General features: G+C 33.9%; 1 pseudogene; it reads left to right on the forward strand.

Annotated features, from left to right (window-relative positions):
• Positions 1-97: 97 nt before the first annotated feature.
• On the forward strand, positions 98-4769 carry LOC136201970 (protein DETOXIFICATION 16-like; annotated as a pseudogene).
• Positions 4770-7450: the final 2681 nt, after the last annotated feature.

A 7450-nucleotide genomic window follows, 5' to 3' on the forward strand; every position in this document is an offset into this window, starting at 1 on the left:
AAATCAATTATTTTAAAAATACTTCCACCGTTAGAATCTTCATATGGTTACTAATTTACTATATAAATGAAGATGAAACAATCAAGGGAATATAAAAATGGATATAGAAAAACATGAACAATGTCCTAAACCACCACATGAAACTCAAAAAAACACTTGTATATCAATAAAAGGATACGTGAAAGATGAGATTACGGCGGAGCTGAAGCATCAGCTAGTGTTAGCAGGACCGCTAATATCAGTTTTCTTAGGCGTAAGCTTAATACACATGATCGGTATTATATTTGTCGGTCATCTCGGCAGCTTCCTCTTTCGGGTGCCTCAATTGCCACTTCCTTTGCTTCTATGGCAGGTTACACTTTGTTGGTAAGTAAGACATTTTACACATTTTACACATTTTTTTCCTTTCTTTTTCGCGCTTTTCGCGCATTCTATAGAACGCTGTAATTCACTATCTGATCCATTCTTTTGTTGTGAATAATAAGAGAGGATTCGGAGGTGCATTAGAGACATATTCGGGGCAGTCGTTCGGGGCGAAACAGTTTCACTTACTTGGCATACATTTACAAAGAGGAATGTTAATCCTTATTGTCATTAGTATTCCTATTAGCTTCATATTTGGTCACGCCGACGAAATTTTGAGGCGTTTGGGGCAAAATCCGGATATAGCGGATGAAGCTGGGAAGTACATCCGTTTCCTTATACCGGGACTGTTTGCGATCTCACTTTTTGAGTGTCTTATCAAATTCTTGCAAACTCAAAACAAAGTAATGCCTTTGATGATTACTTCAGGAATTGCAACAGCTTTTCATATTTTTCTTTGTTGGGTTCTTGTGTTTAAATCTCAACTTGGAATGGTTGGGGCTGCTCTTGGAATTAGCATTTCTAATTGGGTTATTTCATTGATGCTAATAGTTTATGTGTGGTTCTCTCCAACATTTAAGGAAACTTGGACAGGGTTTTCTAAAAAGGCATTCCATGGAATTCCTAACTTCTTAAGACTAGCCTTTCCTGCAACTATAATGCTCAGGTGATCTTTTTTTCCTTTTCGTAAGAATGGGGTAGAAATCAACTTATTTCTGAGTTTAGGGTGAATTTAATTCACCCTGCTGCGAGTTGTATTGGCGGACGAGTCCGCTCCGTCAATGTAAACGAGAGAAGTCAGAAAAATCTGAACTCACATACTAAAGTAGGGGACAGAGATATCCTAGGCCATCCGCCTTTCGACAGGCAGATGCACACTGTTCGCCTGCATAAAGGCGGTTAGAGCATGTCTAATGGTGGCACCACCAAAGTGGTGCCACCTAGACATAAATTGGGTCCAGAAGTAACAAGCCAGTAGAGGCTATGTAATTTTAGTATTTTTTTTAGGCCAAAATAAATTTAAAAATAAATAAAAAAGGATTAAATTATTAATTAATTTGTAAAAACAAGATAGTGGAATCTTTAGTCTTGTACATCTATACAGGAATAAGAAGAACAAAAACATTAAAAAAATTATGGTGGCAGACAAAGTTCACATGGTTCAAGAATTCAAAGTTACTATAATATGTAACTTACCTAAATTAGAAACAAAGATGCAACCTACCCTCTACTGGTTGGGTGTTGCAAGCAACAAGCTTGCAACACCCATTAGACTTGCTCTTAGGCATAAAGTTCCACTGAAGAGTAAATTGGTGGAACTAGCATAAGGGTGGAGGCAGGGTTGGTATCCCAACATCTTATAGGCCATGGGCAAGATAACAAATTTGGGCCTTTTATGTATATTCTAAAATGTAAAATGCATCATCTTTAAAAAAATTCTAGCTGCCATAAGTATTATCTTCAAATCTTGAAAATCCGAGGAGATGATAATTTGATTAAATCTGGAAGCGGACTTGAACTTGAAAAGGCAAAAGGTTAGTAATTGCGAGATACAAGGGGATTAGAATTGAGCATTTAATTTATTTATTTTTATCTTTTCGTGAGAATCAGATAGGGAAGGGAGAAGTTATGTAGTAACTCTATCAATATAATCTTCGATTATTTGTCATGTGTGGAAAGTGAAAATGTTTTTTTCTTGATGGACTTTTAATTACTTTTAAAAGAATTTTGGACCCTTTTAGTTTATGGGCCCTAGACAATCGCCTATAATTCATAGCTGAGGTCTGACCCTGGATATACGTATGAAGCTTGGTCGCCTTTATAGCAGGCGGATAGTGTGCACCTGTCTGCCACAAAGGCGGATGGGGAGCAGGGAATGTCTGCCCTTACTTTAACACATGAAATTATACTTTTCTTACTTGTCGTCGTTTATATTCAGACGTATTATGTCTGAACATGACTGGCAGGGTGAATTAAATTCACTCCTAACTCGGAAATAAGTTGATGCCATATCCGTGTAAATAAGTTAAAAATTACCCTTAGATTCCAATTAATCACTTTTTTTTTTGCTTGAACCAGCTTGGAAGTATGGGCACTTGAGATAACAATTCTGCTATCTGGTCTTCTTCCAAATCCTAAGCTTGAAGCATCGGTTCTGTCCATCTGGTTTGCATTCCAAACCATCTTTAAACACATGTTTTTTTGTTTCACAATAGTCCACAACCATACCATTCAGGTACTGATATGTCAACATTATTGACATGTTATCTCCTGAGTGATCCAGGACCAGTTAGTACCAGAGCACATTTTAACTTCTCTATCATATGAAATTATTATCATCTTAGAAATGAATCCATATAATTTCTTTTTTCACAGCTTTAACTTGCACATGTTCGTTTACATGTTACCATTTGGTCACAGCGGAGCTGTAAGGTACCAAACATATCCAATCAAGAAAATTTCCTTTTTCTTATGGGTTCTAATTAAGTCATCTTCTAAAATGTTGTGATTAGTACAAGAGTTTCAAATGAACTGGGAGCTGGACGACCACGGTCAGCACGTTTAGCAGCCTATGTTGCAGTTACAATAGTTGTGGTTGAGGGCATTTTAGTAGCAACCATCATTGGATCAGGTCACAAAGTTTGGGGCTACATATTTAGCAACGACAAAGAAGTGGTGGATTATGTAGGAAAAATGTTACCATTGCTTGCATTTTCACACTTTATCAATGGAATTCAAACGGTTCTTTCAGGTCCGAAATATTCAACCTCAAAACTTGAAATAGTGCAAAAGAAAAGATATGATATGACTACAAAATTGACAATTGTAGGAACCTGCAGAGGATGTGGATGGCAGAAAGTTGGGGCATTGATTAATTTCGGAGCTTATTATCTTGTTGGGATTCCAATTGCCATAGTATTAGCTTTTGTGTACCATATTGGAGGCAAGGTATATTCCTTTAGGTTCTATTAAACATATGCTCACTCGGGATAAGTTCCAATTTTTTCCCTAACATTAATTATTAGAGCTGATCAATACGATCTCTAACATGTAAAAATGAAGAAGTTTTATAGTGGACAGTGTGCAATAGACTCAAGACAATAAAAATAAGATGCATACAACTTCATTGGTAAATGATTGGTGTAAAAAATAAAATTATACGGTTGTCATAATTTCATTGGTAAGATCCAATAGACCGGGATCATACTTTTTTTTTTTGTAAAATATGCACTGCCACCCTTATGATTAAACGAGATCTTCATCAAAAAATTATTCATATTAGTTCATCTTTAAGTTTGTCAATATTTACTTAAAAGATGTGTATATTAAGGTAGAATTTGCACCATATAATAGAGGAGGAGGGAGGGGGAAGCTGGGGTGCTCTAGCACCCCCACCCATCATAAACCATCCTTCTCTAGTGTGGTTTCAGCCTTTTGTCGCTTTAGTTAGGGTGAAAAATTACAGCCCCACACAAAAACACCAATTATATGGGTTGGACATTTTTTCCATCCCATACTAAAATAATGTTGCTTTTGATATGGGTTGGGCAAAAATAATTAAGCTCAATCTTTTTTTTATCTAAGCCTAGGCCAAAATGATGTTGGTTAGGTTTAGCTAGAGGAGCGGTAGAATTTTTTTTATGTCCAACCGTAAAGTCAGCTTTTTTCTTTATTCTTTTTTTGAACATATGATAGAACATTGCTTACCCCTACTAATAAAAAAAAAAAAAGGGCGGCCCGGTCGCATTACGCGTCCCCGCTGAGCGAGGGTCCGGGGAGGGGTCCCACCACAAGGGTGTATTGGGGGCAAGCCTTCCCTTGCCAAATTAATTGGCAAGAGGCCGCTCCTAAGACTCGAACCCGTGACCTCAGGTCACACGGCAACAACGTTTTACCGTTGCGCCAAGGCTCGCCCTCTTGCTTACCCCTACTAATATTGAACTAAATTTATAACTTACCTTTATATATATTGAAGATCCATGTTAAGGCTAACAATGGTTTAACTACAGGGTCTGTGGATTGGGATTATGGTGGCAATGTTTATACAAGCAACTTGTCTTTCAATCATAACTTCATGCACTGACTGGGAGATACAAGTATATATGCACATAAAATAGTCCATCTTCTAAACATTATAGGTACAATTGAATGCCATTAATTTCATGCTCTTGCTTTTCATTCTTTTGCAGGCAAGGAAAGCCAAAGACAGAGTGCAGAGTGCAATGTTTGTCATAGATGCTAATACACTCAAATAAAAATCCAACATTTAGGTATATAACATTAAAGTTGATATTGATATGTGTTGAATTTGCAAAGAGTATATTGTACTTACTGTGGTTTTGTATATAGCAGATTTACTCATTCATAGTTTGTTAGCAAGTTAGTTAAGCTTGGTGAGAAATGTAACTAAGTGCCACAAAAGCTTTCTATGTTGCTATATAAACTACTTATGTGTATTTCTGCAAATAAGGATGAATGAATAATAGATTTCCTTCTCAATTCACCGTATTTCACATGGTGTGGGAGCTCTTTGGTTAAAAGCATCCTTGTTTTCAAAAATGGTGAAGAAGACAGGAGAGCCATTGTATGTTGGAGTATTTGACAAAGCCAAGATCCATAATAGTGAAATTATCATGAAGAAAATATTCAGTGGTATAATCTGATCCTTTGAAGAACATGTATTAACATTGTTGAATTGTTAAGTGATTAACATATAATTAATCATGCAAAAGATCATAAAACATGAATCAAACATCATAATCATATTACACTAACGACGAACTATGAAAGTTACTTTCATGGTATAAATACCTCTTAAGTAGAAACTCTGTTGATCAATTGCAAAGAAGAAATTTGAGAGATGAGAGGAAGAGTTTTATGTTTCTTAGTTTTATTTAGTTATAGTAAAAGGTCATGTCTTTTCATTCAATTGAGTCGGATCCCATCAAGGGTGACCCACCTGGAATATCCAACAAACATAAATAATTAGAGTTGTAAATTCTATATTCTCCTCTTTTTATATGGACAGTGGTAATGAGGTAATATTTGAAAACCAAATTGAAATAATTTCAAACATTTGTTGTTCTACTATCTCTCAGCATGCTTTAGCCCATAGAATGACTTAATCAACTTGGTAGTTTGTCCCTAAGCTGCTATTTTATAACCTTCTTGTGGCAGCATATAAAAATCTTCTTCAATAAACCTAAGAAATAAACATGTTTAAAATCATATACTGCTACTATGGAAATAAACTTTTTTACCATCATTACTTTAGCCATAGGTGAATATGAATCACTGTAATCAAAGCCATAAGTTTGGTTATACCTTTTGGTTACTAACATGGCATTGTAGCTATGAATAGAGCCATATTATTTATGCTTGATGGTCCCAGATAGAGTATAATATATTATAAAGGGGTGAATATGATATATTATCAAATAAAAATTATTTGTTTGAAATAAAAATATTATTAAAAATAATCTTTTTAGTTCAAATGTATTATACCCTTAAAACAAGTGTTACAAAAGATGCGTAACTGAGTGTTTGTAAAACTTATTAAAACAGTTTAAATATGATTGACTGGATATATTAATTTCTCTAAATGTTTAAGAAGTAAATAATGACAATCTTGCTTGAATAATAAAAAGAGTATGGATAGAGAAATTGTGGCACAGAGAAATTTATAGTGGTTCGACAAAACTGGGTCTACTCTACTCCTTAAAACTGCATCTTGAGATTTGTATTGCGATCATTTAACAGGTACAAATCAAACATTCTTTAAGCTTACGAGTGCTTAAGAAATCTGAGTTAATATTACAGGTGCTTAACAAACTTGAGTTAAGCTCACGGGTGCTTAACAACCTGACAGTACTTATTACAAGTTCAAGTACCAAAAATTTCAAGACTTCCATGTGCTTGACAAACCGGTACAATTAGTTTCTCCGGTGAGAATCAAACCATTGATCACTTTTATACCTTGAGTGATTAAACTATTCTACACACAAACTAGTGTATTTATAATCTTACTTTTAGAGATTAAGTAAGAAACTTTACAAGATGATTGAATATTTGAATTACAAAGAAATATAAAGACTCAATCTTTGATCTGTTGAAGAATGTTGGAAAAGACTTTAGATTAACTCAATATAACAAATTGTTTTAAGTCTTCCTTAAGTTGTAAATGAACTTTTGATCTTTTTTTATAATTGAAGAAAGTTTGTCTGTTGTAATATGACTATTGTAAAGAGTATGTTATTTTGTCTTTAGTGATTAAAGCACTTTACAAATAAATGTCTTAGATAAGTCTCTTGATGATAAAGATCTTGTATGAATTTTTTTATAATAAAGAACTTTTGAATAAGACTTTTTATAATAAAAAAACTTTATTGTATCCGGCCCAAAAAGGCTTGTTTTATAAGAATCCTATTTTAACAAAGGTCTTCTTTTGTAAGACTTTTATGTTATGTTCATTCTTTTGAAGCTCTTTATAAGTATACTAATTCTTTGTCTCTTATCACGTCAATTCTTCAATTTAGATTGTAGGAGGTCTCTTTGTCTTTACTATTATTTTCTTTAATTGTACATTGAGTGTTCATGTAATAATATTTTGTATACTTTAAGTACTTTTGTATTTTGCTATTTAATTTCATACTCAGAGTAATACTAAAAAATATTATTTTTATAATTATTAATTTACTCAATATTCGTAAAATATTTATCACTATGGTGAATAATTCAACTGTTTATGAATAGTGATGTCATCAAAATATATCATAAGTCAACAATGTTTAATTTTGAAAATCCACTTGGAAGTAATTTCCTTCTTCCCTGGTGGTAATGTGGTGAGAATTTAGATTTATTTCTTTTCTAATGCCTTTAACTCTTGATTTATGGCTTGATTCATGGCTTCCTGCCATCTAAGGTTTGTAGATGAGATGTAATAAAAGAAGGTAAACGACATATAGCTTGAGAGGAAGCTCGTAAAATGGGTTTTGGACACAGAATTAGGCAAACTGAAAGACTAAATTAAAGTTTAGGAAATCAAGAACAAGTATGTATAAAAATCAAAAGTATAAACGGACTTTAG

The sequence above is a fragment of the Euphorbia lathyris genome, chromosome 8 (genome assembly GCF_963576675.1).
Source record: "Euphorbia lathyris chromosome 8, ddEupLath1.1, whole genome shotgun sequence".
In the NCBI taxonomy this organism is placed as follows: Eukaryota; Viridiplantae; Streptophyta; class Magnoliopsida; order Malpighiales; family Euphorbiaceae; genus Euphorbia; species Euphorbia lathyris.